This window comes from Apodemus sylvaticus, chromosome 11 (genome assembly GCF_947179515.1).
Source record: "Apodemus sylvaticus chromosome 11, mApoSyl1.1, whole genome shotgun sequence".
Lineage (NCBI taxonomy): Eukaryota > Metazoa > Chordata > Mammalia > Rodentia > Muridae > Apodemus > Apodemus sylvaticus.
Window position 1 is genome coordinate 46,881,392 of NC_067482.1, and position 8,228 is coordinate 46,889,619.

The 8,228-nt window shown below is 39.4% G+C and overlaps 1 pseudogene; it reads right to left on the minus strand.

Annotated features, from left to right (window-relative positions):
* Nucleotides 1–938: 938 nt before the first annotated feature.
* LOC127696061 (60S ribosomal protein L9-like) lies at nucleotides 939–1,468 on the minus strand (annotated as a pseudogene).
* Nucleotides 1,469–8,228: the final 6,760 nt, after the last annotated feature.

Below are 8,228 nucleotides of genomic sequence, written 5' to 3' on the forward strand. Positions count from 1 at the left end.
GGACCTCTGCAAAAGCAGCACATGCTCTTAATCACGTTTCCTTTTATTTAGTACTGTAACCTTCCATCTCTAAAGATTAAAAACTGGTAGATACGTTTGAGATGGAGGAATGGTTATGAGAAAACTGAAGGTTTAAGTAGTATAAAATCTCTCTAGGGGTATCCTTTGCTTAGTTGGCTACGAAAGATATCATGTATTTAGCAATAGTAGGATTTCCTGATCCTTTATTGTACACACATAGATTGCAAATGGCAAATAACATTGATGAATAGGAATAGATTTCCTGGATTTTATGGCTGTACTTACTATTCATTATTTATGGGAGTTGTGATCATCACCAAGCACAAGTCTCAGTAATTAGATTTGTAAAATGAATGTGGAACTTTTAGAGTGTTTTACTATGTCTAAAATTCTGATGGCAATAATAAAACTTTAAAAATAATTTAAATAAATCAAAAGCTACACATGACTAGAAAACCAATGTACAAATTTTTAATAAATTTTACATTTTTTGCTTTAATTTATTTATACTTATAAAGAATATTTTGTTGAAAATATTTCTAAAAATTAGTTACTTAAATGATCCTACAACTGTATTGGGCCTTAAAGGTCCAATATTATTCTTCCCTTTTCACATTTATATCAAAACATGATCAACTTGTAGTTTAATAGATTAATGTAGAGACAAATACAATGAATGGGAAGGGTGAGCAGAAAAACTACCACCATGTCAAAACACATCTTAAAATAAACTACCTGAAGTAATTTGCAACATGTCTGGAAAGATACATAGGCTTCTTGAGAAAATGGTTTGTTTAACTCAAGGCTAAATTAAGTATCAGAAGTTGTAAAACACAGTCAAATTGTAGGAAAAGAAACAGGACGTGGAGAGGTTGAGAATTTATTTATTTATTTATTTATTTTCAATATATAAGTCCTTTATTGTCCTCAAAGAGCCCCAACTGTATTCATGATCAGGATCTTGTTTCTGGAGCTGGAAACTGAGGCCTCACTCGTCAGCCTGCTGCACGGTTCCCTTCTCAGACACATAGATGCCATCCAAAAACTTCCTGATATCCTTGTTTTTAACTGTTGTGGCTTGCTGAATAAAAGCAGCTGAATTTGAAGCAAGTTCAATATCATTTCCTTCAAGGATTAACTCATCCTTCGGGGCTTGAGAGACAGAACGAGCCAACACCTGTCCTCATCCGCACCCTGCGGATGTATTTCTCACCCAAGAAATTTCAGATTTCAACTAAAGACCCATTCTCCTCAATGACAACGTTAATGGGGAAGTGAGCATACACGGACCTCGTCTTATAACGGAAGCCCAGTGTAACCCCCTTGATCATGTTCTGAACATGACTGCAGATGGTTCTGACAGTGGCCAGCTCCTTTCTGTTACCCCACCATTTGTCAACCCGGAGCCTTTTCTTCTTCTTTCCAAGAAGACTCAGCTCTACATTGATGTGATCCGCACCCTGCGGATGTATTTCTCACCCAAGAAATTTCAGATTTCAACTAAAGACCCATTCTCCTCAATGACAACGTTAATGGGGAAGTGAGCATACACGGATCTCGTCTTATAACGGAAGCCCAATGTAACACCCTTGATCATGTTCTGAACATGACTGCAGATGGTTCTGACAGTGGCCAGCTCCTTTCTGTTACCCCAGAAAGTCCCTCCGCAGGGTTCCCCTGGGGCCCTTCCAATGACTATGCGCCCCTTCAGAGTGATGTCGACATTCTCTGGAATGTCGACAGGCTGATTGCTGAAATGGTCTTCATTCTCGCAGTAGATGGGGCGAAAAGAAGCGAGAATTTATTAATTCTTCCTTGCTAATATGCCAAGTGCAGTGATAGAAAATTATGAGTCACTGAGGAATGAGATCCCAGCTCTGCAGGTAATTCAGTGCCCTTAATTGTCTCTCTCCTTCAGAGTTGAGAGAAGTTATATGCAGGGACACAGTAGGTCATTGTAGACTGTTCTAGTTTTTAATTATCTTGACAGTTTCTATTTCCAATACCAAAGTATAAAACTATATTAAAAAATAACTAAGCTTCAAAAGAAGTAATTATGGATCTAATATTTGATACCCACTTATACAAATGTAAGTAAAATAGGACCTAATAATACTCTATAAACAAAAGTCCTTTTAAGATTGGTGTAAGATATTATATGGTTTACTTGTCATTTGACTGCACTGTACAAATAATAATAATAATCAAGAAAGTGTGAGCCAACTGAGAACTGTCTTAGTTGGTACTCTATTGCCTTGAAGGGACAGCATGACCACAACAGCTCATAAAAGAAAGCATTTAATTGTGGGCTTGCTTACTGTCTCAGAGATTTAGTCCATTTTCATCATTGTGGGAATCCTGGTGGCTCTCAGACACAGTGCAGGAGAAGTAGCTGAGATTTCTACATCTGGATTCACAGGCAACAGAAAGAGAGGAAGCACGGCTCCATCTCAGGCTTCTGACGCCTCAGAGCCCACCTTCACTGACACACTTCCTCCAACAAGGCCACACCTTCTTATCTTTTCACATAATGCCATTCCCTGATAACGAAGTAATCAAATACATGATGCTATGGAGGCCTTTCTTACTTAAATTTCTGCAAGATCTTTATATTATTTACTTATAGTCTTACATAAAAAACAATTTTATTTTTTAGATACCAAGTAAAATTGAAGGAAAAAAAAACTGCCGGGGAGATAAAATGTATGTTGTATGGGTCTTGGAGTGATGGGCACATCAATTTTTAGTCTGATCCCTACTATTTACTATTACATGGATTTAGGGATGCTATTTAATGTCTCTGATGTTCAGTGAGGATAAAATATGCCTCAGATAGTTTTACAAACAAGACAAGTGAAATTGTTCGTGACCACATTATACACACACCTTCATCTTGCTCTTTCCAATGTTTTGTCCTCATTGTAGTTATTGGCCAGGACTTTTACCATTTTATACAGACCTTACAATAGTCTAAGAATATTAATAATAAATAATGTAAAGTTTTCAGTTTAGGCCCCAGACTCTGGCTTATTATTTGTGAGATTTTGAATGCCACCTTTTCCTATTGTACTGCCAATGAAGAGCAAAGTGAGGACTTTAATCCTTTTGAGTGGTATATTTAGCACTGATGCAGCTGGGAACTTTTATGGTTCAACCATATGGTTGCAAACATTAAAACATCTGAACAACAAGATTTCTGAGTTGAAAAAAATAGACATTGCAGGTATCCTATTTTGTCACTTATAATAATGTAAATTTCAAAGAAATCCAAGAGTATGTCAAAATGAAATGGGAACTCTGGTCAAATTTAGTTCGTATAGTAGGTCTCCTGAAACTATAGTGATAGATTTTTACAGTGCCTGAGGTTGCTTATATCCCTAGAGATGCTGTACATCAGAATGCTTCTCATAATCTCAGGGCAACTATCACTGAGGCCCTCCACATTAAATTCCACATCTTTATTCTTCCATAGTAATAACATCTCTAATTTTCAGTTATTCCTGAGTAGCAGAAACTTCTCAGCCAATGGAGAAATTAGAGCATGCAACTAGAAGCCATATTTGGTAATTTCCATTTGTGTCCTCTTACAAGGCAGTTAACACATAGCTTTGCCTTTCTTTTCTTCAATAGTTCTTCTATTCTGCTTCCTGCAATATATGTGGAGTGCTTGGCTTCTTTTTGTTGATGATGAGACAACACACAGGAAGGAACTTAAACCCAAGGACTTCATGGTGCAGAGTCATTGTTCAAGTTAGAGCATTTCCAGATTTTTACATGTGAGAAAGTTTAGTTTTATTGTATTTAAATACTTATTAAATTGCTTTTGTTATTCTATAACTGAAAATCCACCCTCATTGGTTGAATTATTGTGGGACCCTAAGCAGTGGGAACACATGACTGTTAATGGTAAGACGATGAGACAGAATGATGATACCCCAGTAAAGAAGGCAGTGGCTAATCAGTAACTACCAGCTCTTTCTCCTATTTTAATAGAGGCATCTGTTCTAATTCAACGTCCTACTATGAGCACATTAACACTTTTACCTTTGTCTACATTCTCAACAGTTCTTAAGTCCTACTGTGAACCTTTATAAGCCACCTCTTCTGCTTGGATGATTAGTGGTGATATCAAGTGTATATTTATAAGTTTGTGGACCAAAGTGTAGATGCTTCAATCCTACATAGAAGGGGGAACAAAATAATCACAGGAGATAGAGGGAGGGTGAGACCTGGGAGGTAGAGAGAAGGGGGATGGAAAAAGGGGGACAGGAACAGGTATTGGAAGGGACAGGAGAGAAGTCCAGATGGTCAGGAGATTGAATAGAAACATGTAGCAGTGGAGGATAGGGAACTGGAGGTAGCTACTAGAAAGTCCCAGACTCCAGGGAAGTGAGAGGCTCCCAGGACCCAATATTGATGACTTTAGCCAAAATACCCAACAAAGGGGAGATACAATCTGGAGAGACCATGTCCAGTAGATAGGCATAACCCCAAGTTGAGGGATGGAGCCACCTTTGCATATCAAAATTTTTGATCCAGAAATATTCTTGTCCAAAAGAAAGTCAGGGACAAAAATGGAAGAGACTGAAGGAAAGGCCATCCAGAGACCGCCCCCACTTAGGGATCCATCCCATCTGCAGACAACAAACCCCCATACTGTTACTGATGCCAAGAAGCTCTTGCTGACAGGAGCCTGATATGGCTGTTCCCTGAGAGGTTCTACCAGCACCTGACCAATACAGATGAAGATCATTACAGCCAACCATCAGACTGAGCCAGGGGACCCCAATGGAAGAGCTAGGGGATAGATTGAAGGAGCTGAAGGGGACTGCAACCCTATACACAGAACAATATCAACTAACTGGACTACACAGAGCTCCCAGGGACTAAACCACCAACCAAAGAGTATACATGGAATGAGCCAGGACTCCAGGTACCTACGTAGCAGAGGATGGCCTTATCTGCCATCAATGGGAGGGGAGGGAGGGTTGATGCCCTAGCATAGGGGGAGGGTAGAGGAATGAGGAGGGAGTACATGAATGGGTGGAGGAGCATCTTCATAGAGGCAAAGGTGAAGGGGAGAGGGGGATGATATGGGGGGGTTGGATAACTGCAAAGGGGGATATCATTTGAAATGTAAATGAATAAAATGATTTATATAAAAAAGAAACAGAAGCTAATTTATTTCCTCTTTTGTATGTGGGACATAGTGACTTTCTACTTTGAGATACAATATGGAAAAATGATCATCACTCTCAATATTAGAAGATATGCATTTTATTTTGTGACTGTATCATTTTGCATAAGTGGGGGCAATTTCTTTGTTCTATTATAAGATCCAAGACACTGTTTGTGAGCAGTGCTATGAGACATGAAAAACTAATGTAACTCCCAACAGTGATATAAACAAGCTTAGAGGGTGTACTGGCTGGTTTTGTGTATCAACTTGAAACAGGCTGGAGTTATCACAGAGAAAGGAGCTTCAGTTGGGGAAGTGCCTCCATGAGATCCAGGTGTGGGGCATTTTCTCAATTAGTGATCAAGGGAGGAGGGCCCATTGAGAGTGGGGCCATCCCTGGGCTGGTATTCTTGGGTTAAATAAGAAAGCAGACTGAACAAGCCAGGGGAAGCAAGCCAGTAAGAAACATCCCTCCATGGACGCTGCATCAGCTCCTCTACCTGTCCTGCTTGAGTTCCAGTCCTGACCTCCATTGGTGATGAACAGGAATGTGGAAGTGTAAGCTGAATAAACCCTTTCTTCCCCAACTTGCTTCTTGGTCATGATGTCTGTGCAACAATAGAAAATCTGACTAAAACAGAGAGAAAGAGTTTTGTCTCAAAAGAGATCTGGATGACCAAAGCATGCTGCCCTAATAGTGTAGGTATAACACTCAGAGATGATCTGGGATTTCCACATGTTATATCTTCCTTCCAAATTTCTTAGCTTCAAAATCAGTATAAAAGGTAGTAATACTTTTCTAGATGAGCCCCAGTATGTTACTTAATCTCAATTGTTCAACGATAAACATGAGCAACACGGATGGAATTCACATGATATATTTATATATGCATATCTATATGTGTGTATATGAACAAATAATCAAAGAAGAGGAGGAGTTAGGGGAAAGGATGTAAGTCTAGTACTCTCATGAAATTCTCAAAATAAGAGTAATAAAAGAGTGAGAGCAATTGTATACATCCTTTGCTTCTATTCCTAAGCTAGTGGCATTTGTTGGCAGAAGCAAAGCAGGAATTGAGGGGAAAGAAGTCTCAACTCAGCAAGAAGGTAGCAGGTCCAGAAATCAAGTGATGCAAAATGGAGCTGGAAGCTGGAAGGCTTTGAGGTTCCTCTCAGGAAGATGAATGGAGATCTGAAGCAGTTAACGGAGTAAAAAATTAGTCCCATGACAGAACTGACAGGGAAAGAGCACATGTAGGTTTCCAAAGAAAGAAAGAATGGAGCATAAATGCCAGGGGAGGTAACAATTTGATATGTCAGAGAAAGTCATGGTCTGAATGTAAGCCTAACTAAATAAGGCTTACCTTAGAAATATAAGTGTGGGGAGAAGGCTTTTGTAAGACACCGACAAGGGCAGCATGAGAAGCATCAGATCAAATAGAACATGAATCACAGCGGTCAGCAGGCTGCCCCACCTATAGTTCTGGGCTAGACAGATTTCTTTACCTAGCAAAAACTCAACAGGAATCTTGAGAAGAAAGACAAGGAACGATGGACTTGGATGGCCACAACCAGTTTATTTTGCTCAGTGTTCTCTATCAGACATCTCTCTCCATCTCCTCTGACTCGGAGAGAATTCCTGCAGAGAGTGGCTGGAGAGTTAGCAGCGTGTGAGGGTTCCAGGGCAACCATTAAAATGGAATCTGGGCATTTTTCACAGGCAGCATTGCTGTGGCCATTCCTGGTGGAAGAAAAGAAGCTAGAGGGCAGAGTTGTTGTCAGTGAACTTAACCTTTATCCCCAGGATAGGATGCTAGTATGTTTGAGTTATAAATTAATAAAACCAGGTTTCCATTTAGCAGTAAAAGAGCTTTCCTCATAAGAATGTAAATTTAAATGAAGTCGTTCTCTCATGCTGCCCTTGTCGGTGTCTTACAAAAGCCATCTTCCCACACTTATAAGGTAAGCCTTATTTAGTTAGGCTTACATTCAGACCATGACTTTCTCTGTCATATCAACTTGTTACCTCCCCTGGCTTTGTGGAAGAGAGTAAGAGAGGGAGAGGAAAGCCATTGTTTTTCATTTCGGATCCTCACCTTAGTTGTTTCTCTCTGAGAAATCTCTCTGAGAATACATTGCTATAATTACAAAACCATGAAAGCAGCGCTGGAGTCTTGTGACTAAAATTTAACTGACCCTGCATAATGGTCAGTCTTTAGCATTGATGGGGAAATTTTATCTGCTCAAGCTTACCCGCACTCTTACCCTTCCAAGCTTAAATGCAAGTATATAATACTTTAAGAGTAATGATAATTTTTTTTAAAGAAAAAATAAACTGCTACACTTGTAAATTGTATGATATGTTTCATGTCAGATAATTTCATGGATGACATCTGCTTAGACAAATCCACATTAATAGTGAGGGCATAGGTGGCATATCCAGGTAGCACAGTGTGACAGTAGGCTACAGTCGAGCCAGCATTATCCACTACTCAAAGTGTATTATTCTCTCTCTCTCTCTCTCTCTCTCTCTCTCTCTCTCTCTCTCTCTGTGTGTGTGTGTGTGTGTGTGTGTGTGTTTGTGTGTGCGTGTGTGGGTGTGAACATGTAGAAACAAGAACAAAATGTCTGGAGTCTTACAATCTTGCTCTATTTCTCTAGTGCTCTGCACTTATTTACCTATTTGTTTGTTTGTTTGCAGCATGGATGTTCTCAACCTGAAGCTTGCTATTTTACCTACATTGACTTGTTAGGGAGCTTGTGAGATCTGCTTATCACTGTCCTTCAACTCTGGAGTTAGAGGCACAGTTAACAATTAGCAGTTTTCACAAGGATGCTGGAGGTTTGAAGTCAGACCTAATATTCAAGCATACTCTTTTATCTACTGAGTTACCTCCCTGGCTCCACAAAGTGGGTCTTTACACATTAGTTCACCTGCCATATTCTATCAAGAAAACGTGGAGTTGTTTCATTGAATATATGCTTGTAGAGAATAATTTCACTGTATCCTTTTAAAGTTTTATGTTAA